At 46.4% G+C, this 27,163-nt stretch overlaps 1 protein-coding gene across 1 annotated transcript in view; it reads right to left on the bottom strand.

Annotated features, from left to right (window-relative positions):
- Syk (spleen associated tyrosine kinase) overlaps positions 1–26,126 on the bottom strand; it is an 82,205-nt gene extending 56,079 nt beyond the window's left edge. The window contains exon 1 of the mRNA XM_076836599.2: positions 26,037–26,126. The gene's annotated coding sequence lies outside the window, so the exon portion shown is untranslated. The remainder of the gene's footprint in view (positions 1–26,036) is intronic.
- Between the last annotated feature and the right edge of the window lie 1,037 nt (positions 26,127–27,163).

The raw sequence follows: 27,163 nt of genomic DNA, 5'->3' as shown, positions 1-27,163 counted from the left end.
TCTTAGGGTGCATCCACAGTTTCTTCTCTAACTTTTCTTTTCTTTTTCTTTTTTGTGTAACCTGAGCTAAAGGTTGAATCATCTGGTTGATGATTTTAAGGAACCAACATGGATTTTATTGGGTTTCCCCTACTGTTTTCCTGTTTTCAATTCCAATGATTTCTGTCTTCATTTTAATTTGTTTCTTTTTTTGTTGGATGAAGCCTAATCTGCTCCCCCCGCCCCGTAGTTTCCTAAAGTGGAACTGTAGGCTATTAACTTTACATATTTCCTTTATCTAACGTAGGGCCATGGTTTGGAGATGCTTTGAGTGTGTCCCCAAAGGCCCACGTGCTACTGGAACTGGTCCCAGTGTGGTGTATTGAGGTTGTGGACCTTTAAGAGGCGGGGCTAGTATGTGGTAATCTGTTCCCAGGCACCACCCTTGGAAAAGATTGATGTCATCTCAAGGAGTGAGCAAGGTCTCAAGGAACTGGATGAGCGACTCTGAGAATGGGGTGTTATAAAAGTGAGGCCGCCCATGTCTTTGGTCTCTTCCACAGGCACTCACAATGCGGTCACCTTCTGATGCCCTCTGCCATGCTATGATGCAACATGGGCCCTCGCCAGACATAGCTGCCTGAACTTGGACTTTTCAGCCCCCAACACAGTGAGCCAAAACAAACCTCTTTCCTTTATAAAGCACCTACTCTCACGTATTCTGTTCTAGCAACACAAGACTGATTAAGACACATATGCACTTACTGGTATAACTTTTTTTCCACAGCATGTGTATGTTGCATCCCCCCACATTTTTATGTTATATTTTAATTTTTGTGCATTTCAAAAGATTTTTAAGAGTTCTTTGGCGGCTTCTTTGATCTGAAGGTTATATAGAAGTCTATTGCTTAATTTCCAAATATCTGGAGGAATTTTCAGCTATTATTTCAGCTATTATTATTATTATTTTTGGTTATTGACATCTAGTTTAATTTTGTTATATTGTAAGAACATATTCGTTATGACTTTTATTCATTTAAGTTTGGTAACATGTTTTCCAAGAATGTAGTCTGTCTTGCTACATGCTCCATATGAGCCTGAGAAAAATGTGGATTCTTCTGCTGTTGGATCGAGCCTTTTATGAATGTCAAGCTGCTTGACAGTGCTGCTCAGACCTCTCTGCTTTACTCATTGTCTATTAATTATTGACAGAGGGAGGCTGAATGCCAACCATAATGGTGGATTGTTCTACTTCTCCTTACAGATTTATTAGGGTTTGTCTTGGGAATTTTTTTTTTTTTTTTTTTTTTTTTTTTTTTTTTTTTACTGAGGATTGAACCCAGGGGCACTCGAATACTGAGCCCCATCCCCTATTTTGTATTTTATTTAGAGACAGGGCCTCACTGAGTTGCTTAGCATCTCATTTTGCTGAGGCTGCCTTTGAACTCATGATCCTCCTGCCTCAGGCTCCCAAACCTCAGGGATCACAGGTGTGTGCCTGTGTGCGCGGCTTCTCTTGTGGATTTTGATGCACTGTTGTTTCATGCATACACATGCAGGCTTGTAATGTCTTCTCGGACGTTTGATCCCTTTATCATTATGTAACAATTTTCTGGAAGCCCAGACCCCTATTGACTACGAGAATCTTTATTTTTTTATACTGAGGATTGAATCCAGGGCCACTTACCTCCTGAGCCACATCTGCAGCCCTCTTTAAATGTTTTATTTTGAGACAGGGTTTTGCTAAGTTGGTTAGGGCCTTGCTAAGTTGGTGAGGCTGGCTTTGAACTCACAATGATCCTCCTGCCTCAACCTCCCAAGCTGGCTGGGATCAGAGGTGTGCAGCACGGCACTATGCCTGGCAGAATCTTAGTCTTTAAAGACAGGATGAGGAATTCACCTAGGGACTCCCAGGTAGAGAGTAGGACTCTGTTTTTTTCCTGGAGAATAACCTTTGTCGCAGACATGGCTCTGGTGCACTTCACAATTATAAATTGCCTCCTACCTGGCCAGAGCTGTTAGGGGCTCTTCCTCAGAGTTTCATCATGAGGTTCGTATTAACCATGCCTTTTTATTGTCTGTATTTTATGATGTTTTGATATCAGGGCCCTTGTTAATGCTGGAGACACTGTTCCTCCCAGGGCTGGCCAATAAAGATCATATGAGATAATAAAATCCTTCCCATGTGCAAACCAACCAACCCAAAGTCCACCCTTCAATCACCTTTATCAAGTTCTCACAAACCAAGCAGTTATTCCTCTGCCTTAATTCCTCGAAGGCTAGGTACTTAGGCAACTGGGGGCAGCCCCTTACCGGCAAGCCTGCAGAAATCATTAATGAACCAAGCCCACGCCTGCTTGTCCTGCCTGGCCCAGACTTTCCTGCAGAAACCATAGAAAAGACTCTTGGTGTTGCCATGCCTTCCCTGCCCTTCCCCTGTCTCCTGAGCTGCTCTGGTGCTACCCTGCGTGGTCCTGCATGAGGCACTGTGTCCTACCCCTGGAACCCGGGTCAGCATCCTCCTTCATGACAGGCAGTTCTGTCTGCATGTCTGACCATACCTAACCAGGGGCCTTCTACAGTGAAACCCTGGAGGAAAGATCCAAGAAAAGGGGCATTCTGATACTGCTTCCCATAGCAGTTTTTCTCTCTCTCAAGCTACTCCAGCAGCCCCTAGCAAGTCACCCCACATCACCTCTCGAGAACTACTATCAGTGTCGGACTAAAACAGCTTCCGCAGATGATATAGAGATAATAAAATACTTCCCATATGCGAACCGACCACTCCAAATTGGTTGGTTTTGGCATTTCTGAATGTGCCCATCTCTCCAAATGCCCCGGGTCCGTCTACCTAGATTACCTGATTGGATAAGAAAAGTCACTGATACTCAGTTTGTCCAGCCACTCCTTGTTATAAGGATAGAAGGGACAAATTCCAAGCTCTTTACATGTCAGAGCTGAGGAAGGTGACTTGTGTCTCTCTTCATTAACCCTTTACCTGATATCTCTCTCATGGCTATCCTACAACGGATGGCCCATAAGCAGTATCCAAAAGAATGAACACATGGATGGGTTCAATCCTCAGTATTAAAAAATAAATAAATAAAGATTCTCATAGTCAATAAGGGTCTGGGCTTCCAGAAAATTGTTACATAATGATAAAGGGATCAAATGTGATTAATCTATCATAGATGGCTAAAAGATTAATGATTTATAAATGAGAAATGGATAAATGATTACCGGATCCATAAACATTTGCTGGGTAAATGTGTGAATGATACGTGATTGTAGTTTTATCCAGACAGGACTCCAGCTACCCACCTTATATCCATGGAGGCCAGAGGAGCTGCAGGTCCTAGCCCAATCCACTCCACCTAACTCTGAATCTCTAGCAGAGGCCCCATGAACCCCAGGACTGTGTGTGCTCATCATTTGACACTCAGGGCAGACTCCGAAATGATAACTACCTCAAAATATTAGGCCCCTATTTTGTCATGCAGATATGGAAGCAGAAGGAAAATAATGTTTTACACATTCCCACCAAATGGAACATAGTTAGCAAGTCTTTTTCTGATTTATTTGAATATAACCCAATTATATTTTTCTACCAGGATCATTAATAGACCACTAATTTGTCCAAAATGATGGAGACTGCGAACCTTATTATCTAGATTCCTTTCTTATGTACAACCTTGAAGAAAATTTCAGGTCTAAATCGAGGCAATGAAAATGACTTCAAAATCAAGGCTTTGTGCTCTGAAAGCAAAGCTTGCTTTTCTCTTTCACCTTGATAACAAGGTCAAGCTGCATTTTGGGTACTTGGTCTGGGACAGGTCCATCTGGACAGCAGTGGGAAGCCTGAGGACATGTGGAGTAAGAGAAAATGTTTGGGCAGTGGTTACAAGTCCAGCTCCAGGATGACAGGTTCCAGAACTTTCTCTGCTACTTTTCGCCCTAAAGCTAAGCCTCTGTTTCACCATCTGCAAAATGAGGACAGATCAACTCTCCTCAAGAAGTTGGCGTGGGGACCATTTGAGCACTCCCCAGGTGTTGCCTGGTGAATGCTGCACCTGCCTCAGGATGTCCTCAGGATGGCTGGATGATGGCTCAGGGCATGCCCCCGTACTGCAACGACCTTGCACGCTCACAGGTCCTTATTCCCCAACGCTCTGCCTCGGCTGCTGCACGCAGGTTCAGGAACCCGACACAACGTTCACTGTGTGGGGACCGTGTCATCGCCATCCAGCGTGACCTGCCCGCAGCCATCTTGAACTGTAGCCACCGTGTTTGCTCCTGAGCATCCCTGGTGTTCCCCCACATAGTGTCCCAGCACACCATTAGTCAACGAAACCACTGGGGTGGTGTGTGGCCCTTTAGGATTGGCGACTTGGTAGTGGGAATGTGTCTGACTCTGAAAAGAGGAACGTTCTGGCTTGATCGAAGTCACTTTTGTCCTAATCTATATATAGGTCTCTCCTTTGATCCACAGTCCATGGATCCTCTTAGTTTTGCTACCACTCAGAACCACGTTTCTGTCAGTCAGTCTGTCCTCCAATAAACTGCAGTCTGTGCTCTGTCTCTGTCTTCAGTCCCATGGCACTTTGGGTCCAGTTCTAACAAACTGGGACTGGGCTGTCCCAGGACATCTAGATTATTATAATATATATTTTTTCTTTTTAATGGGGGTGGGGCACGCCAGGGATTGAACTCAGGGGCACTCAACCACTGAGCCACATCCCCAGCCCTATTTTGAATTTTATTTAGAGACAGGGTCTCACTGAGTTGCCTAGTGCCTCACTTTTGCTGAGACTGGATTTGAATTTGCGATCCTCTTGCCTCAACCTCCGGAGCTACTGGGATTATAGGCTTGCGTTACCACACCCAGCTAAAACGTCTTCTTAAAAGAAAGGTATATTGAAGTGTTTGGGGGTTGAAATTCTAGGATAGCTGTAGTTTGTTTAGCAACCCTTGAGAAAATGTAAGCAAAAGAGTCGATAAGTTAATATGGCACACGATTCCTTCAACAAAGTCATGAGTGTGTGATTATTATACCATGCTCTCTATGCATCTAGGTTAGAAAATATTCATCATCAAAACTTTAAGTTTTTTCAAATAACCCAATCAGTAAATGGGCCAAAGAACCAAATAACCCAATCAATAAAGGGGCCAAGGAATTGAACAGATACTTCTTAGAAGATGATAGACAATCAATCAAAAAATATACGAAAAAAAAGTTCTCTAGCAATTAGAGAAATGCAAATCAAAACTACTCTAAGATTGCATTTCACTCCAGCAGAATGGTAGCTATCAAGAATACAAACAACAATAAGTGTTGGCAAGGATGTGGGGGAAAAGGTACACTCATATATTGCTGGTGGGACTTCAAATTAGTGCAGCCAGTACGGAAAGCAGTGTGGAGATTCCTTGGAAAACTTGGAATGGAACCACCATTTGACCCAGCTATCCCTCTCCTCAGTCTATACCCATAGGACATAAAAACAGCATCCTACAGGGACACAGCTACATCAATGTTTATAGCAGCACAATTCACAATAGCTAAACTGTGGAAGCAACCTAGATGCCATTGAGTAGATGGATGGATAAAGAAACTGTGGCATATATTCACAATGGGATATTCCTCAGCATAAAAGAGAATAAAATCATGATACTTGCAGGTCAATAGATGGAATTGGAGAATATAACGCTAAGTGAAGCAAGCTAATTCCAAAAAACCAAATGCTGAATGTTTTCTCTGATATGAGGATGCTGATCCATAAGGGGATGTGGTGGGGGAGCACAGGAGGAAGGAGGAACTTTAGATAGGGCAAAGTGGAGGGAAGGGAAGGGAGACGGCCGCAGTGTAGGAAATACAGTGGAATGAGGCGGACATCATTACCCCAAGTACAAGTGTGAAGACACGGATGGTGTGACTCTACTTTGGGTACAACCAGAGACATGAGAAATTGTGCTCTGTATGTGTGCTATGAATTGAAATGCATTCTGCTGTCATATATAACAAATTAGAATAAATAAATACGTTTTTTAAAATTAAGATTTTTTTCTACACAAAAAATGTAAAAACAAAACCTAAAACCCACCCCACATATTACGAGCCCGAAAGCGAAGACTGAGGTATCTCTCCACCATTCTGAATGCACAAAAGCCCCAGACTGACCCACACAGGCACATCACCTGCAAGGCAGCTGGGAGACAGTGAGCACCTTATTGATCGTATTGAAAGAAATGGGAGTGGCCAGGTACAGCAGGGCACACCTGTCATCCCAGCAGCACAGGAGGTTGAGACATGAGGATCACGAGTTCAAAGCCAGCCTCAGCAACAGTGAGGTGCTAAGCAACTCAGTGAGACCCCATCTCTAAATAAAATACAAAATAGGGCTGGGGATGTGACTCCGTGGTCTAGTGCCCCTGAGTTCAACCCATAAAACAGAGATGGGAGTGACCATAACACTTAGACACCTTTTCTAACACACAGAGTGACGGAGAGGAACAAAGGATGGTGTCTAAGAAACTTTGCACAAGCATCCCTGTTGTCATGATGTTTTCTGAAATATTTTGTAAGCAAAAATCTCCAACTGCTAAATGACCAACACTTTCCCTCCAAGGAACATAGTTCTTTGTAAGATGACTGCTGAGTCTCAGCGTCTACCACCATCAAGAGAACAGGCTCTGGCCTCGGGGAAACATGCCCATCTCCTGAAGCTCTGCTCACAGTGTCTTTCAGAGAGGTGAGTGGGTGCAGGGGTGACCCTCAACTGGGCCTCAAAGGACGCCCACTGAAAGAACACCCGAGGTTCATCATGGGGTTCTGCCTGGCGGCCCCTGGATGACCCTATGTCCAGTAGGACCCATGATGGTCCTGCAAGCCTCCAGGGCCTCTGGTGAGTGTGTTGTACAACAGGGTGGCTGACCCCCAGCTGGGTAGCTAGCAGTAAACCCACCGTGGCGTCAGTCTCTAAGTTACGGGAGATGTTACTGCACACATATTGACCGTAGTGTGTTTTCTTTCTTAAGTGAAACATGTGTGTGATAATCAGAAGATTGTGTGTGCGTGGTGGAGGTCCTGGGGGTAGAACCCAGGGCCTCACACATGCTGGACAAATGGTCTACCACCGAGCTACAACCAACCTCAGAAGATTTATTTAAGAAGTCACTGGGTTTCCGGCTGGATAGAAACAGTAAGATCCAACCCATGAGACCACATTGAATCCTGCAGCCTACAGTCTGTCTACCTCTGGACTCATTCACTATGTCCTCCTGGTACCCAACAGTGCTAAGCATGACAAAAATCTGCTGATGTCCCTAACCAACGTAAAACTCAAGGCGAGGAGACTTTATGATAAAGTGGTACATTTGTTTCGGAAACATGTTTCTGATAAAATAACCTGACTCTATTTACCTTGGTTTTAAGTTTTATTTCCCTTCTTTGTACAAGAGAGAAACAGAATTCAGTTGATTCTCATTGTCTGAGCTCAATATGTTCCATAAAGTCAATCCAAACACTGAATCGCGGCTGGGAGTTCCGCTGACGACACCTTCATCAGCTGTCTCACGCAGACCTTATTTAACATGTTTCTGTTGATCCACTAGACATGGAACTCATGACCAACAGCACTGTGACTTGTGCCCAGAGCTTCCCTAACAGAGGTGTCTCCTCCCCAGGGCACAACACAGACTTCTTGTGCTTAGGAACTAGACCACTCTTCTGCATCACACGTTGGGACCTTAATAACCAGCAAAATGGCCCCAGAAAAGCATCAAGCAATGCAAAACCATGTCGCTGAAAAGACTATGAAGAGGACCCTTGTTTATAGAAGGAGCTGGAAGACCCTGTTGGAACGTGGCCTTGTTCACCCTCAAGCACGGGAGCGTGCACGTTGGTGACTCGTTATTTTTCCCACTGTGCACATCCACAAAAGCACCGTGAGTACGTTTTGGGGGGTGATCATAAATTGTAGTGAGTAGGAGAATTCACAAATACAGAACCCTGAAAAATGGGGATCAACTGGGTATCGTTTTATGCAAGCATGCCAACGGTGACTCAAGATCCCACGTGGAGAAATTTCTAGAATATCCCCAAGGGGCCTTGAAGGTCACAGCAGACTCTGCAGGGAAGTACAGAATTGTGTAAAAATCAGAACAAGGATGGATCGATTTCCGATGCCCTGATATTTGGAACATTGTTATCTGAGCTCATCTCAGCTCCTGAGAATCACATCTCCCTGTATCTGGCTGGCTGTCTAACAAAACATCTGCCACCTTCAAATCTTGGGTTTATACATGAAGATACCCCAAATCAGTCCCTGCCATGAGGAAAATCTGCTTATTCATTGTTATAGCTGTTGGTATCTGCTGCACACAAGTCCCACAGTTGACACAGTGTGACTCAGGCCGTGCAGACCAAGCAACATGGCAGAGTGAAGTACAGTCTTTGCAACTAAAGGCCCTGGAGCTGCTAAGGTGCTCACTGGCACTGAGGCAAATCACTCTCCATCTTGTCATCCACCCAAAGGATGTAGCTTCAGCTTTATTTGGAAAGCTCTGCTTTTAGGAAAAAAATAAATAAATAAAGGCCTTGGTTAATTTTGAGTGGCAATGCATTTTTCCATGATTTTAACATGTAAGAAAATATGGTTGCTATGACGAATAAATAAGGCCATACATGACCAAGCCTGGTGCTGGGCTCCTATTTTGCATAACCTGGCCAAACGCCACTCAAGTGCAAAACTGTGAGTCAAGGTAAATCTTTCATCTTTATAAGTTAATGGCCCAAGGTATTTTGTTACAGTAAGGAAAATCTGACAAATGCAATAGCCCAGCACCTAACCCTACTCTTGACCTATGGTGGGTGCCCTGGAAATCAGTGTGTTGAATGGATCAAAGAATGGGCCCACCCACAAAGTGACTCTGGCTGGTCATAAAGGTTCAAGAGGCTGGTCGAAGCCAAGAGTGCTGTATGAACTGCTTTGATCATTCTGAAGTTATTTTCTATTTATTTGTTATTCTTACCCATTCCTATAGAAACTTCATTATTGTAGGACAATGCCAACATTTGGATGACTCTATAAGACAAACATCAAAGTAATATACAACACGGGAGCTAGCCTTTCTGAAATGCCCTACAACAAGAAGAACCAGAAAGAGAGATAGAGTACCCTAAACAACGTGACAACGTGAAACAAATTTTTGGTTTGTTTTCCGTTGCTAAAACAGAAAACCTGAGTCTAGTTATTTTATAAACAAAAGAAGTTTGTCTAGACTCTCAGTCCTGGTCCAAAGCCAAGGGGCTGGTGATGGCCTTCATGTTGACAGAGCCCCAAGGCCATGCAGGGCATCCCATGATGTGAGACAGGGAGCATGAGGGAGATGAAGCCAAACTGGTTTTTATGGAAGGTAAACCATGAATCCATCATTCCACTCATCCATAGTGACAAAAATGACTTGATCCATTCTAGAAGGCAAAACCCGAATCCCTCCTAAAGGTCCAACCTGGAACCATCACTTATTCCATAATGGGGGTAGATGTCAACACGGAGGGCAGACATGCTCAGGCACAGCAGGTGACTGGAGTCACAGGCAGCCAAGGCTCTCCCTAGGAGCACAGAGACTTGCAGACAGGGCCCAGCTGCTGCAGACCCAGGGAAGTCCCGCAGAACCCAGGAGTCCACACAGCAGTGGCAAAGCCTGCCACGACTTGGAAGTGGACAGGCAAGGAGATTCTGAATGGCTGGCGGCCTCCCTGGGAAAAACACATGTTAAACCAACCCATCCTCCCCCACAACACACACACACACACACACACACACACACACACACACACAGCACTATTCAGCATAAAGAGAATATTCTGTTAGGCGGGAACATATCCTGGGTCCCTCCATCCTCCATGGTTGATTACAACCAGAGATCTACATTATTACTCTAGAAGAATAAAAGGAGAGAAACAGCAGGAGAAACAAAGGGCAGAAGGGACACTTACCTGGATATTGTCCCAAAGGGCAGGTGAAGCCATGACCCCAACCTTCAGATGTGGAACCACAGAACTTAAGAGAATCATCCCCTGCCACAACAGTAGCTCAGAGCAGGAGAACACAAGTTGGAGGAAGAAAGTGGGAGGCAAGAAGAGGCACTGAAGGTAGCGGGCGGAGACCAGGGTGGGGGAAAGCAGAAGATAAATGGGGACTATTGGCCGGGCACAGTGGGGCACGCCTGAAATCCTGGTGACTTGGGAGGCTGAGGAGGGAGGATCGTGAGTCCAAAGCCAGCCTCAGCAAAGTAGTGAGGCCCCAGGCAACTCAGTGAGACCCTGTCTCTAAATAAAATATACAAAGGGCTGGGGATGGGGCTCAGGGGTTAAGAGCCCCTGAGTTCGATCCCTAATACCAAAGGGCAGGGGAGAAATGGAGGCTATTATTTCAAACAGCAAGAAGAGAAGAGACGATGACAGTGCAGACATTGGCAGGATGAAAGACCAAGGGGATCTGACATGTGCCACACTAGTGTCCCTGAAGTAGAGAATTTAAACAAAGGAAAGGAACAAATGTTTAAAATCAGAGTTAAATGAATTTCCAGAAATAAGTCCTTGTCTCCAGGGGTTAAAAGAGCATCTTCAAGGAAAAGTAGATCATTTGATCTTAACTGAAAACAAATTACCAAGCCCCCTTCTGAGCAGGATTTGAAATGCATGTACTAAAGACAGATGGGACCCCTATGTTCACAGTAGCCAAGAAAAGGAATCAACCTCAGTTTCCAGCCACAGGGGAATGGATAAGGAAAATGTAACCTGCACACACAGGGAGTATTACTCAGCCATAAAAAGGTGGGAATCCTGTCCTCTGTGACAACTTGGGTAGACCTAGAGGACATTGTGTGAAGTAAGAGAAGCTGAGCATAGAAAGACAAACACCCCATTTTCACGTATTTGTGGAATCTAAAACAATCAAACTCACAAAAGCAGAGAATAAAACAGTGGTAAACTAGGGGCTGACTGAAGGTGAGGTGAGGAGACCTTGGCCAAAGAGCTCAGAGCTTCCGATAGAGAGGGGGGATATGTGAGCCGTACTTAAGGCGATGGCTACATTAATCAGCTCAATTCCATCCTTCCACGCTGCATCTATGTGTCATAACATCATGGTGTACCACAATCATGCACACATTTAATTTGTCAAAAATTTTTTTAAAAAATTATTGGAAAAAAAAAAAATACCGGGCCTCTCTGTGGTGACCCCTCAAGCCAGAAGACGGAAAGCCATGTTCACATGGTCTTGCAGGGTGGCCAACCTGTCCAACCCTGGGACAGGTGGTGCAGCTGGGCTTAGGGACTGCAACCCGTAACTTCAGGACTTGGAAGATAAAGTCTGGGTGTCTCTATTGGGAATCAGAAGGTCAGAGAAGGGCTCCCTTCCAAACATCGGCTTCAAAGTTGCTCCACTGCTAACAACGCAGATGTCCTGGCCACCACAGCCCACTGGGCCAGCATCCGAGGGCCACCCTGCTGCCCCAGTGTTGCCCGTAAACACTCACTGGTGTGAGCTGCTGCTTTGCCTGGGTAGCTCAGGCCACACGGACACTGAACAAAGCCACTGTGCGGCAGGTCTCTGTCACCCAGCGCCCCAGCCCAGGCAGACCCTCTGTAGCTCTTAGGGGGCCCAGAAACCCCCCCCTTTTGTTAACAGCTCTCTGCATGAGCCCCGCAGGCACTGGGGACAGAGGTCACTGGTTGGGGAATTACTATCTCAATAGGGAAGCTCTGGGGTCAAACTGATCCAGAACAGCTGGGGAAAAGAGGGCAGAGACGTGGTCCCAGGACTGAAAAGCAGCCACGTGAAACACACCCTCAGGAAGAAGGCCTTCAAGGGGTGAAGGACTGAGGAACCCTCCGTTTTCTTGACTGCAGTCATCCCGTGAAGACCCCCGATGGCATCCCTCACCCAGTGGAGGGCTGGGCTTGGGGTCCTTGTGCCACGGGTCACCATACTTCCTGGTGCCGGGCTGAATCATGCCAGGAAGTTCTAGAAGTCACAGGCCCTTCAGAGCCTCTCTCTTGTGGTATTTTTATCTCTGCTCAAATTAAACTGCACAGGAATTTCAGAGACAGGCAAACGACCCATCTCTCTCCCGGAGGCAGGGACAGAGGCTGAGAGAGTCCCCAGCCCCTGGGTCCCACCCACCTCTGCCCAGCCCAGGAGCCTCAGGATGCTCCTGCCTCGCAGCCCAGGGCAAGGCCTCTGATCACACTCAGGATGCCTAAACCCCCCGTGCAGCACAGTCCCAGAAAGAAAAGAAAAGAAAATCTTCATTTACTATGATTTGGATTCTTCTGGAACCACTAGTACGTTCTAGGCGAGGGCCCAGCCACCTGTCCCTCGGTATCTGCAGGGGATCCACTTCCAGACATCCCCACCTCAGGGACATCCAGATGCACAGCAGGTCAGGTCCCTGGCATAAGTGGCAGGGTTTTTGCCTTCAACCTGTGCAATCCTCCCAGGCACTTTGATTCATCTCCAGATGACCTCTAGCACCAACTACAATGACCGCCACGCTGTGTGGTTTAGGGAATGGTCACAGGAGAGGGCGTTAGCTAAATCCTGCCGCGTTGCCGAAGCTGTGGATGCAAGGGGCCGGCCCTCTGCTGAGCCACTTCATCCAAGGATTCGTTAATTGGACTTCTCCAAGGCTGAGTCCTCATGGGCGTGAGACTGTTGCGAGGCGACCAGTGGGAACTGGCCCAGTCCCCGCTGCTCACTGGGAGCGTGCCACAGACTCTGCGCCCCTGGGTGTGCCCCTCTTTCCAAACCCCTTGTGCACAGGTACACACTCGTGAGTTGGGAAGGCTGCTGTGTGGAGTGGACCGCTTCAGCCCTGGGCATGATCGACCAGGAAAGGCGGGAGGCAGGTCAAGGACACCCCAAGTCCCCCCTGGCATCCAGCAGACCTTGCTGCCGTCACAGGAATGCTTGTCACCTGTGTCTGACACAGAGCCACAAGTCACGTGTGACCGCAGGCCCTGCACATGTGGGTGGTATGACTGGAGAACTTGATTTTCATATTTATTTAATTTTAAGTCATTGAAATATAAATGGCTCCGCTGAATCTCCGGGGTGGGGAGGTGGGAGAGAGGCCTTCTGCACACACCTGAGCACCATGCAGTTCCCTCCTGAGACCAGGGCAGTGGGGACTGCAGGCCACGAGGGTATCCCATAAACATACCCCAGGAACATAGTCTGGGTGGCCCAGACACCTCCCCTTCTAGAAACTTCTCCCACTTGGGCCAAATTTGGAAGCTCTGCTGTTTTATTTTATTTTTTTTTAATTAAAAGGATGGTTACATTTGTCTCCAAATATCTAGTTTATTATATCCAAAGCTTGTCTAAAACTATTAGAAAGGAACTTTGAGAGGAGCCAGAACATGCAAAGAAGGTGTCCTTCTAGACGTACAAATCGACAAGAATGTCCGTGGCATGGTCCGTTTTAGGACTTCAAAGTAAAAGTAATGGTATGGCCCCTGCAGGGGTTGGGGGGTGTCCCTGTCCAAGGACTAGGGATGGCAGAGGGGGAACATACACTCTCTCTCTCTTCCTTGTTCAACCCGACTTATTAAGTCCCCAACACATGATCAGCTTGCAGAAAGCTTGCTTCAAAGTCAGGAGACCCTGTTGGGCAACAGCCATTCTGTTGCTGTGACCCTCCCATAACGTGTCTTAGATCCATGTGACTCATACACAACCCCTTTCTTCAAACCCCAGGTAACCAGTGGCTGTCTGTCCCTGGTTTTCTGCCCTTGACCATGAACGTTTTGCAGAGGCCTATTCTTCACAAGCTTTTGGTCTCTGTGCTGTGCATGGAGCTCCTCGGAGCCTGACGATCCCAGGGGCAGGTATTCTTAGCCTCCTTTGGCAGGTGAGGCAGCAAGAGCTTAAGCAACTTCAAGCCAAGTCTGGGCCCCACGTCCAGGGACCTGGTCTGCTTTCGCCAACTACACTCCCTCAGAGAGGACTCTCGGAACTGTGCTCTCGGAACCGCACATTTACGGGTCAAAGCCATAGTCCTAGGGATTTCCTTACAACGGGCATGAGCTCTGGGACTGTCCTGGGTGAGTGTGCCACAGTGTGGATGGAGGCGGTCATGGCTGGGAGGTGACAGCACAGTTCAGAGGGGCCACACAAGAGCAGCCTTCAGGTTACACCTACGGCAGCCTGCAAGGCCCAGATGCCAAGCCACAGCCACCAAGAGACCAAACATGGCCCAGATTCTCAACCAGCAGTGAGGCTGTTTGTTTCCCTCTCGTGGGGAAAAACCAAACCAGTTCACGTTAGCAGGCGCAGGACACACGGTCTGACAGCGACTAAGTGCAGCGGGTCACGTAAATCCCGCGGACGGAGGCAATTCCGATCATCCTGTGCAGACAATGGCATGGAGGTGGGTGCACACACTCCTTCTCTGGGAGTCGTCTGATGTGCATCCCCTCCTCCTCCAAAGGACACTGATAACGCTCCAACGCCTTCCTCTCCGAATTCCGCAGACTGACAGACTTTTTACTAACACAGTTCCCATGCGGTGAGATCTCCACAGCAGTGCACGAGCTCTCTCTTTCTCTGTATCTCTGTCTCTCTCACACACATGCATTAAATAGGGAGAGACGACTTCATTCTGTCCCACGATCAGAGGCACACGCCATCGCCATGTGCACGGCATCCCAGTTGATTCCCGTCTGGTGGGAACCTCCTCAGCCTTCAAAGACGGGCTTGTGGGCCATGAAACCCTGCTAACTAGTTCTCTCACGGGACGGGCTGCGAGGCTGTACCCCGGCCACCCCAGCATTCTTGGTGGAGGCCTCTGCACCAGGACTGAGTCAAGCTCCTAAGGTCACGGTGCGCACACATGTTGGAGAACCAGGGCTGCCACCTGAGCTCACTCCTCCCCACAAGGCAGAGTCGCCCCAACAGCCACGATGGGAGTTTCCAAATAAGTTTTCTTTCTTCTCTCTCACATTATTCATCCCCCACTCCCAAGCAAACCCTATTTTATTTTATTTTTTTCTAACTTGAAAAAGACACACACTCACATTCTTTGCAAATACACAGAGTGAAAATGCATATTCCACTTTTTTTCTCCAGACCAAGTCTACTCTCAGATGAACGCTGCTCTGTCTTAGGTACTCATGTTTCCAGATTGTTCTACGTATTCACACACACACACACACACACACACACACACACACTCCCATATTTGCATAGTTGGGTATACACTGTTATGTAGTAAATGAAAATCCAATGTCAATTGTATCATTATGTGCCTGCATGAGTTTTGAAAAATATAGAGTGACATGTGGCAACCTGCTTTGTCACTAATATAGTTTTGATATCATTATAATTTGGTGTCAAGAAACAAATTAATATCTATATTTGTAAAAAGACTGCAGAGGATCAAAATGCATGGACAGGCTATAATTTATTTAACAGCTCCCCTCCTGATAGCTATTCTTTTTCCTGTTTTTTTTTTTTTTTTGCTATTACAAAAGTAAATGTTGCAATGCATTACTGTATGCATACATAAAAATTTCCCCACTTTTGTTAATATGTATGTGCAATAAGTTCCTAAAGGTGAAATTGTTGAGTCAAAGTACTTGCGTGTTTCATCCAAAGCTGTTACCAAATGGCCCTGCCGATTCTCCCTTATGTTCTTTGTCCTATTGATTCAAAAGAACTTATTACATATTAAAGCTATTGGAGCTCTATCATAAGCACTGAGAATAAATGTATCTCACAGGGGTTTTTTTACTGATTTTCTTTTTTCATTTGCATAAGGGTTTTCTTTTAGGAAGTCTTTATCTATTGTGAATTCCTATGTTTATCATATGAAGAATGGCCTCTTTATGCCACAATATTATTAAACTGTTCACCTAAGCTTTAGTAGTTTCATGATTTCATTTAGATAAGCTTATTTTTAAAATTTTATTTTGTTGGTTCTTTAGTTATATATGACAATAGAATCCATTTTGATAGAATCATGTAAGCATAGATACCCCTTATTCTAACTAGGACCCCATTCTTGTGGGTGGGCATGATGGTGGGGTTCACGTAGGTATTTTCATATGTGTTCGTAGGAAAGTTAGGTTAGATGTTTTTCTACTGTCTTTCCTATTCCTATCTCCTCTCCCTTCTTTTCCTTCCCTTTTGTCTAATCTATGGAACTTCTCTTCTCCCCGCCCCCTTTTATTGTGGGTTAGCTTTCAAATATCAGTGAAAACATTTGACCTTTGTTTTGGGGGGACTGGCTTATTTCTCTTAGCACGATAGTCTCCTGATCCATCCATTTACTGGAAAATGTCATAAAGTCATTCTTCTTTATGGCTGAGTAATATTCCACTGTGTATATAGACCACAATTTCTTTATCTAATCATCTGTTCATGGACGTCTAGATTGGTTCCATAAAATTCAGTTTAGAATGTATTGTAGTCTCAAGAGCAAAGTTTTATTTTACAAATGATTAGCCAGCTTTCCTTGTATCATTTATTCATAACCCTGACCTCCCTCCCTGACAGATGTGGAATGATTCCCTGCTCTGTACTGATTTCTGCATGCAATTTGAGCCTGTTGCTCTTCTCTCCATGACAGTTTTGACTTCTGCTCTTGTGCTTTCCCGTCTACCATTCGTCATCCTTCTGCTCCTGTCTTATTTTCTTTTTTAAAAAAGCTTTTGCCAATCTACACACAGGAAGCACTGTGTACTGAGTACTTCAGCTTGCTGAATCGTGTTTGGTTTTGACATGTACCGTGTTCTGTAACCATCTGTGTATCAAGCCTATTCAAGTGGCTAGAGAGACACTACTCCGGGGCCCTTGATGGCACCACAGGAGAGACACTAAGAGAACAGGCCAGACTGATGGATTGAACTGGGTCCACCCCCATGTTCCTTAAATTCAAATGTTGAAGTCCTAACCCCAGAACTTCATATTGGATTTTTACTTGGAGATGGGGCCTCCATAGAGGTGATTAAATTAGAACAAGGTCCCAAGGAAGAGCCCAAATCCAACATGAATAGGGTCCTTATGCAAAAGGTAAACTTGGCCAGAGAGAGACACACCTGGGAGAAACTGGCCTGTGAAGATGAAAACAGCCATCTATAAGCCAGGCAAGAGAGACCGGGAACAGATCCTTCCTCATACCTCTCAGAAGGAAGCGCCCTGCCAACACCTTGGTCTTGAGCTTCTTGACCTCCAGAACACGGAGACCAGCACAGGCGGCTGCATGATCTGGCCAGCAGGGGGTGCTTTGTTACAGCAGCCCCGAGCAGACTGATACGCCATTCCTCTATGAATGGTACTGACCATCTCCAGAGTTTACTTAAAAGAATTGAACTAGAAAGAATTTTTTTCATGTATGCTTTTGCAGAAAATGGTGTTCCTTCAGGGAGACTGTCCTCCCCAAATACCCACCTTCTGCTTCCCTTCTAGAAGGTGTCCTCCCCCAGAACCAAGACGTCCTTTCCTGCCTGGTCATCAAACACCCACCTGCATCACAAAAGTCTCCATAACTAAATGGAAATGAGTCTGATTTCTGTTTTCCTCCCATTTTATTCCAATGCTGCAGAAGACCTAGTTCTTCTCCTTCCCAGCCCAAAAGGTAGTGATGAAGTCAGGCAGCACCCATTCTGCCCCGTAGAGGGACAGCCACAGACACTGCATTAGTCAGCTGTGCATCACTGTACCAGAATACCTGACACAGCCTACTGAGGGATTAAAAAAAAGGTCAACTTGGCTCAGTTTTGGAGATTCAAGGTCATGGTGCCTGAATCAGCTTGGTTCTGGAGAGGATCAATGGCCAGAGTTCACTGGAGAAAGCAGTCCCATCCCGAGCCAGGAAGCAGAGAGAGGGAGGATCCAGGGTCACCCCCTTTGTAACAACCCCTTTGTGAGAACTCACGTGAAAACCGTCATAAGTAAGAATAGGGTCCCAGTGACCCCAGCACCTCCTACCAGTTTCCATTTCTTAAAGATTCCATAGCACCTCCCCAAACCACCATGCTCAGACTGGAACCTATAATCCCAGGGACCTTGGGGGGCACCCAAGCCATATCCAAACCACGGCGGACACGAAGGTGTGCTGGAAAGTGACCGAGCTGGTGACTGCACAGTGCACCTTTCCAAGAGCTTCCCACAGGACTCCAGTTCACTCTGATGGGGGTTTGCAAGTGAACTCAGTCTCTGTGGAAGGGAGACAGCTATGCAAATGTCTCCGATGTGCTCACATTCACCAGTCACGGGGCCAGAGGTTTTGATCAATTTCTTATGAAATTTGCTTAATTGCTCAACACAAAGCTAGAGGGATCCTGGCGAGTTTTCGGTCACCAGTGGGTGAAGAGTGAGGCCAACAGATCTTACGCCAAGCTCAGATCATCCCTCTGCCCTTTCAAGATCCCTTTAGTTAGCCGGGCGCAGTGGTTAGAATCCCAACAGCGTGGGAGGCCGAGGCGGGAGGATCGTGAGTTCAAAGCCAGCCTCAGCAAAAGGCTGGTGCTCAGCAAAAAGCGAGGTGCTCAACATCTCAGTGAGACCCTGTCTCTAAGAACTCGCTTAGTGAGTCTCATGGCCTCTGAGCAGGTCAAATGGGATGGTCCCTATGACCCCTGTCACCTCCCACAGCCTCTGCATCTTCAGTTGAGCGTCTAGGAATTTCGGACTTGCACTGTCCTGATTAGCAACATGGCCGTCACGTGGGGCTTTCTTCTTAGACTTCCTGAGTGAGCTACAGGATCAGAGGGGGCCAGGTGAAGGCCACAGAAGCCATCAGCGTTCTGGGGAACCCAACACCAAGGCCTGGAATGCACCCTCCCCTGCTCTAGCAAGTCTCTTCTCTTTCCTGCTCTCTGGGCCTGCCCTCCCAACAGCCATGGCCATCAGCTGACCAGAGTCACCAAGAAAAGGAAGTGGTGGACTTCCGCCTCAAGCCCAGGCAGCCGCTGTAAATGCAGAGAGGAAAGAAATGACACTCGGAGCCCTTAGCAGAAAATACAGCCAGCAGTGTGCTGGGGCGCTAAGGACGCAGGCCGTCAGTGGGGGACACACATGAAGAAGACGGGCCGCTGCTCAGGGAGACCTCTACCCCAAGAGCAGGGAGGCGGCAGGGGGGCCCTGGAAGAGACAGAGGCCTGGGGGCACAGAGCAGGGGAGCAGAAGGCCTGGAGGGAGAAGCGCCCTCAGGCAGCCAGGCCGTCCCCAGCTCCCCGGCTCCTAAACAGGACACAGGTTCCTCCAGAGGGAAGGATGTCAAGTTCAGGTGGCTTAGACAGGAAGGGCCTGGGCTACAGGCTCACGCTGCGCCGTGTGTGTCCATGTTTTATCCTGTTTCTGTCTCATGGGGGACAGGATGCAAGATGGTAATATCACAGATGCAGCCTCAAAATACCCAGGGCACCTTGAAAAACAGAAAGCCCAGTGTGCAACCTGGAAATGCCAAACAGGTCAGGTCAGGAAAGCTGGGGCCACCAGGGAGAGACACCCAACGGGCAGACAGATGGACGGGAAGATGGAGCTCATGGGCAGAAGACAACGTCTGCACCGCAACGCGTGACCCAAACCACGTGCATGTCCCGTGTCATTTAATAAAAACAAAGTCTTAACTGCGTTCCCTGGAAAGCAGCCGCCTACTTGCTAAAGTAAAAACCTCCAACAGTGGCCTGAACGAAGGACAGGAAGGACAGCTCTCTTAGGATAAAGATGACCCAGATAGGGCCTGCGGGCAGCAAAGGAGAAGAAAAGAAAGAAAAGAAAACGTGCATGACTTAAAACATCAAAAATTAGGACAGAGAATCGAAATGCCTCTCAATAAGCCACATGTTTTTAACTTGGTGGAATGAATTAAAATGATCCCAGGCATGGAGCTGTCAGAGAGCAATGAAGGTATGAACACACCTAACATGGGAGCTGTGGCAGATCAACACGTGCATCCACATAGACACACGGACACACAGGACAACGCTTGGGAGGATAAGGACCAAACGGCTTTCCCACCGTGGGACTGGAGGGCAGAGGTCAGGGTGGCCCCTGTTGTTGTTTGCATTTGAATTCTTCCCTTTCCACATGTACCAATGTGTAGTAGAGAACTTTCCAGAAAGAGAAATGCAGAGAGTTCTCTCCTCTTGGAGATCAAAGAAACTCACTTTCAAAGTTGTAGCCTTTCCTCTGAAGCCTCTCTGGGAGTAGTTATCAGCCTCCATCCAAGACTGCAGGGGCAGATCCCCAAATTCCCTACCTCCTCCAGGAGGACTGCAACAGGTCGGTCAGTCCTGACCACAGCCAGGGACCAGGCACTGCCTCTGGTGCCAGAACAAACCCCCACTGTGGGATCCTACTATTCAAGAGTAGCTTAAAAGTCTAGAATGGGGGATCTGAACACACTGAGACACTGGCTCCCAGCTCTCAACCACTGTCTATGAAAGTCTTCGATAAGCGTGAGTTTGAGACATGATGTCAATCAATGATCTCAAGCATTCTTAGCACTTAAGGTAAAAATGGCCTCAGCATTCTTCCTCTGCCCAAGCAGATCCAAGAGACTTGTGAAGGAGCCGCAAGAGGTCACTCTGTGTTTCCAGAAGTGGCTGCAGAAGCCCCAGGCCCCCAAGATGCCCTCGGGCAGGTGCACTGCTTGGTCTCAGGACAAGTCCTCCTGGAGGATCCTATGCACACCACCTGCATGAAGGCCCTGAAAGCTCACCACATGGCTCCCTGCTTGCTCCACTCCACTCCACCCAGCGTTGCTCACACGTGAGCAGAGACAGCTCACACTGCACAGCATCCACACTAGAAAGCAGGGAAATCCAGGCAAAGCCTAATTCTCTGGCTAAAGGCTCATGGTCTCTCCAGAAAAAATACATATTCTCCTCATTCATATAATAAAACATTGGGGCAGGAAAAAATACAGTGGTGAGAAGGATACTCATTTAAAATATAGATGTTTCACTGCTCCGTGAGAAGTAAAAAAAAAAATCTTTCATAAATCATAATTCAAAATATCTCCTGACAGCAGAAATCACAAAAACTCCATGCAATGAAAAATAAATAGGTGGGCCAACAAATGCAGAAACACAAAGTTGAGGGAAATGTGTTCAACAATTATGGGAATGGATTTATAAGAGGTAAAATGTAAATGAAGTTTTTAAGATGCATATGAATACTCCAAAAGGCAAAACAAAGAGTGCAATGAACAACTGGCAGAAAATACATGCAGTCAACAAACTCCCCAAGGTATTCTTCAGTTGTGAGTAATATACAGCAAAACGAGAGCCATTTTCAGAATAGAGCAGAAGAATTTCCCCGAAAAAGAGAAAGAAAATAAAACTGAAAGATTACTTGGTTTATCTGATTATGGAAACTTCTGTCAAGAGGGATATCCACTTTTATTCTCAGAGAATTGAGAAGAAAATTATCATAGGAACAGTGCAAACTAAGAAAACCCCCAAACAGAACAAAGTTTTGCTGCAGAAAAAAACAAAATGGGTATAAGAAAGAAAATGTAATTATACTGTATGCTGTATCCATCTGTTTATTGTTGCTATGACAAAATACTTGAATCTGGGTATTTGATTAAAAAAAAAAAGAAACTTGCTTAGCTTATACTCTGAGGCTGAAAATACAAGATAAGGTGGCTCCATCTGTTTGGCTTCTGGTAAGGGCCCTGGTGACTACATCACAACATGGCGGATAGTATCTTGGAGGGAACCCGTGGAAGAAGAAGGGATCACACGATAAGACAGAAAGTCAGAAAACTTCAGGGACCAGACTTGCTTTTTTCAACAACCCACTTTCTTGGGAACTAATGGGGGTTCCATAAGAGCTACATTAATCCCTTCTGAGGGTAGTGACCCCAAATACCTAACACCTACTACTAACTATTCCCCCACCTCTCAACACTGCCACACTGGGGGAAGCCTCTAGCACATGAAGTTTTGTGGGACACACTCAAGCCATATCCTAAGCACAATGTACACCTGGTTGTTGAAGCTGCAGAAGCTGCTACCCCTCATGACTATAGCAGGGAACCCAGTGTGGGAAGACAGTGGCTTCTGGCCTGGCGTGCTGAGTGGACGATGCCATCATCTGTGTGCAGACTGTACTAATAGAGTCATGATAAAGCAAACACCCAAAAGCTTTTAAACCTCAGATAATAGAATACTTATCCTGGGATGATATGGGAAGAGGGTAGAAGGTGACAGGTGATCTCGGTCCACCTCAATTCTCAGACTAAGAAGCCAGCACATTGTTGGCACTTGATACATTAAAAAAGTAACAATAACAAATACACTGAGTTTAAGGAAATAAGGAGAATTCTAGAAGAAATAGTTCAAAAAATTGAGAAGCTTGTTTTTGGGGAGCTGAGCTCATGGATAGAAAAAATAAAAGAGGAAGTTATTATAAATTTAAATTAAATAAAAAAGGTAAATTAGCCCAGGGCACATCCAACATGTCCATGCCAACTCAATGGGAACTGATAGATGCCATAAAGTATCATATTGATGGAGATAGAATGAGGATTTATCAGTGAAGTCAAACAGATGGAGGGAGGCAAGAGGCAGTCACATGCACATTCAATGATTTCATAGTTAGGCAGAGCACAAATAAGTCAATCTCTCCTTAAACTGCCGATTTCTGTACACTCTGCCTGGGTCCTCTTGGTCCCCATTTGCAGTACCTAGGGTTAGGGCCTCAGTCACCTGGATCCAGTCTGACCCCCTCCTGCAGACCTGCTTCTGGCCTGCTTGGTCTTCACAGGGGTCCCAGCGTCTCTGGGCACACCAGGCTGGAAGGCCCCCTGTGTCCCCACACCTGTGTTCCCTGCCCAGCCTCAGGATTCAGGACCAGCATCGGGGGAAGCACCTCCTTGTTTCCCCAGAGAATATCCATCAGAAAAGCTCAAGCACCTACCCGGTGAGGTGAGGAATAGTGCCATCACCAAGATCCCTGATTGTCTCCACTTGTCCCTCCACCATCGGCTTTGGCCAACCTCCAGAAATAAAGACGTGATTTCCAAGAAATAAAAGAAGAACGAGAGCACCACTTTTGATTTGTTAAACTAACTGTAATATAACTGAAATATTCTCTCTCTGGGTAGTTTTGGACTTTGGATAAATTTGATTGGATTTAACATTCCAACTCAAGGACCTTTCAAGAGATACAGGGTAAAAGTTACTAACTTGATTCTTAAAATTAAAAAAAAAAAAAAAAAGAAAAGAAAAGGAAAGAAAAAAATCAAATGGATACAAACTAACTTTTGTCAAAGTTATAAGCAAATAGAAAAATATCCTGATAACAAAATATCAAAATTATGCACTTTCCTAAAATCCAATTAGCCTAATTATTATTTTAATCTTTCCCAAATCTTTCAGTAGTAAAATTCCCATCTCCTGGTGTTCAAATCCAACCTGTTCAAATCCAAAGATTAAGGTGGGAAGACATAATTTGGGCAATTTGATGATAATCTCATTAGGACTCTGCCTTTTTATTTCAACTGCTTAAGAAAGAAAAAAAAAAAAGGCTAAGTGTGTAGATATTAAAAAAAAAAAATTCCCAAAGGCCTAAATTCCTAATTTTTTTTTTCTTCACCCGGTTACAACTAACTCAATACAGAAAAGCAGAAAAGTGTTAAAACATGGAAAATGGGGATAGGGAAGTGGGTTGGGAGGGAGCAGTTGAAGAAAGGTGAGAAAGCAGAAATGATTGGATACAGACTGCCCTGCCATTCCTCAGGTAGAGATAGCAGGGGTAGATAGAGCCATCTGCAGGGTGACAGGAAACCGTGCTTCTTCCAAGGACGCACTGCAGCTGTACAGGGTCCTGATAACCCATTCTCTGAGTAACTCTCATCCGCTTGCTCTCAAATCCTAAGACCTTCACAAACCCTGCTGTTGGAAACCAAATCGCTAAAGGATGAAAACACCCACTGTACGGAAGGATCCATATTCTGACTGATTTGACTGGAACTTCAATGCTAGCTGCTATTTCAGACTCCGTGAACAAGATGGGAACTGCCCGCCCAGTTACTGGAAAGAGTGAGTTACTGGACAATGTCAAGGTCCTTGGCTTTCAAAACAGACAGTGGTTCAAAGAAGTTGAATACAGACTCAGTTCTGAAAAGGAAGGCTTTTGGTTTTCTGTTTTTTTTTTTTTTTTTTTTTGCTAAGTTTTGGGGAACTTCAATAGTGACAACACCTGCCCCAAACTGACACACAGCTATTTATAGTCTTTATTTATTCCACTTAGACCATGTATATACTGTTAACCAGGAAACTGCTCAAGGGTTCATGTGAGGGACGGCAGGGCGCTATTGGAGTGTGTCGGAGCTGTATGGAACCCAGGTGTTGGCATGCACATATATCCACCTTTCTAAATTCTGAAATTGAGACTCTAAATTTAAAATTCCAAATTCTGCAAAAGGCTGAATTCTGAAGCATATCTTGGCACAAAGGGTTTGGAGGACTATGAACAAATAACATGGTGCATGAGTGAAGTTCTACAAGAGGCCTTTGGTTTAAAAAATAGAGTGATTGGACCTGCATTCAGAATATTAAACACCAGCCCAAGGAAGACCAATGAGAATCATCTCAGAAATGCAGATACAGTAATAAAATAATCGGCCTACCAATATTCTCCCTCAGGAAAGGTAAAGATCTAAAGTATAATCCCCATTTTTATCCTAACTTAAAACATTAAAGAATATTCTAATTATGAAGACTTTTTTAAAATAAAACCCAATGTCTATAAGCATTTCAAATATGGAGGATAACACAATTTGTTTTACTGCAAAATTTCCCTAAATACACTAAAACAAAAGTATGGTTTAGATAGAACAAAATAATGATAAATAACTTGAATTGGTAAGGTTTGTCACTTCAAACCTTTTTCTTTTAGTTCAAATATAAATATACTCATCCCCTATTTTGACTTCCTTTGCAGGAAAGAGAGACACCATCCAGGTATTTAGTGTTTAATTAAACAGTTGCCTGTGTAAAGGCAATGAATTCGTTCTTTTTTTTTTTTTTTAAATAAAGCTTTATTTATTCATGTGCAGTGCTGAGGATCATACCCAGTGCCTCACACAAGCTAGGCAATCGCTCCACCACTGAGCCAAACCCTAGCCCATGAATTTATTCTTAACTAAAACAAAGAAATCAGATGACAGAACCAATCCCATTTACTCCAGGAATTCTCAGACATTACATGATCAATGTTTTTTTTTTTTTTCAAATGAGTTCTCAGACATGGCACATTTCCAAATCTTTTTATTACATCCTGGAATTCTTTGAAGGTTGAAAAAGAAGAGAAAAAGAAAAAAAAAATAAAATTCTTCCTGTGGATCGTTCGACTTGAGTTCCACCCGATCTTTCATCAGTCGGATAGAACTCAGAAAATAATCTGCAATAGCTTCTCACTTTTGTAAAAGAAACTTGCAAACTCTAATCTTTCTAATGACTGTCTTCCCAGTTTCTCGAACAGCAGCAGCGACTGCATCCGCACGGTCCGTGGGTGAGTGACTTGGAAGCCATGTTGCCCCTTCCTCAACATTTAACTCAAGTTTACATTTTCCCACTGGAACCTTTTCTGACCCTGGGCGGCTCACGGGCTGAGTCCGCCTGGACCCGCGACCCCGACCCGGTGGGCAGGGCTCTGGGGGTCTCTGTTCCCCAGGCCAAGGGCCTGCCCGGCCTCGGAAGCCCCGCGCACCTCCACGTCCGTCAGTGGACTCGGACAGACATCTCAGTATTCTGACCCTTCCTCGGGGGCTCGCTCAGCGGCCCAGGGGAGGCTCATCTCAGGGACCGAGCTCCTGGGGCTGCGCCCGGCCGCCTCCGCTTCCCAGGACCCGCGCCCCGCGCCCCGCCGGACCCCAGCCCCGTCCGGGGGCGCAGCTGGAGGACCCGCCTCCTCTCACTCCAGGGCCGGGACACCGTGTCCCCATTCAACGGCCCGGAGCCCGCGGTCACCTGCGCCCGAGGCCAAGGCCAACACCCCGCTCTGCCCCCGCACCTCCCCGGCCACACCTACCTGGCCCAGGTGTGGCGCCGGCGGCCGCGAGCGCGTCGGGGGCGCGGGGCTGGAGCGGGCGCGTCCTCGGGGACAGCAGGGGCGCCGCCGGCCGCCCGCTCCTCCTGCTCTTGGGCAGCAGTGTCGCCTCAGCCACGGGCTCGCGGCGCTTCCTCATTTCGGGCGACTTCCTTAACGCGCCGGGGCCGGCGGCCGCACTTCCTCCAGGCCGCCGCCCAGGCTCTCCCGGGCCCGCCGGGCTGACCGCACCTGTGCCCCCAGCGCGAGGCCGGTGGCCCTCAGGCTGCAGGGGGGGAAGCCTGGACGGGGCGCTCCACCTGCCCTTCCCTCCTCCCAGCCCCACAAGCCAACCACGGAGCCGTCCCAGGTAAAGAGAATGGGACAGCTAACAACATGAACCACAGCTGGGCCCTGAGCTGCCCACGTCCTCCCCACCACCTGGCTGACATCTGTGACTGCCGAGGCCCTGAAGGCACCCAGGGTCCCTTTTTCTTTTCTTTTCTCTTCTTTTCTTTTCTTTTCCTCCTCCTCCTCCTCCTCTCTTTAATTTTTTTTCTTCTAATTTTAACCATGCCTTCTTCACTTGGAAAGAGGATCTTTCTTGTTCATTGTCTGGTGTGTCTGCAGTCCACCCGCCAAGGCACCTGCCCACGCTGGTACACAGACCCACAGAGCTCAAAGAGCTCCCTTTGTGGGGACATCTAGTGGGTGGGTCCCCTGCCCAAAGGGCTCTTTTTCTGAGGGCTTTAATGATCTCAAAGTTCTTTCCATTGAATCCACTTCCTTCCATCCACAACTAGTCCTGGGGTCCATATCTAATCACATTAAGGGTAATTCTTTTTTAAGGTCCTTAAAATGTTAAAACCTGTCTTCCCTTCCCACCCATCCTTTTTATTGTTAAACTGTGACTCTTCTAACCTAAATGCATGATAAAGCCCAGAGGGTGGTGAAGGAGGGAATGTCCCCCACCTGTGCCCCCAACAAGAACTGTCACAAGAACCTTCCAGAACCACCATCTTGCACAAAGACCACCTCAACCTCATACCTTAAGGCTCTGTTTGAGGGTATTTGTCCAGCAGCTAGCTGCCTGTTCAATATTGGGTAGATGCCACTCTTGTTAGTGATCC

Source organism: Callospermophilus lateralis, chromosome 17 (assembly GCF_048772815.1).
Source record: "Callospermophilus lateralis isolate mCalLat2 chromosome 17, mCalLat2.hap1, whole genome shotgun sequence".
Lineage (NCBI taxonomy): Eukaryota > Metazoa > Chordata > Mammalia > Rodentia > Sciuridae > Callospermophilus > Callospermophilus lateralis.
The sequence above is the reverse complement of the archived record's forward strand: the minus strand, read 5'-3'. Positions and strand labels throughout refer to the sequence as shown.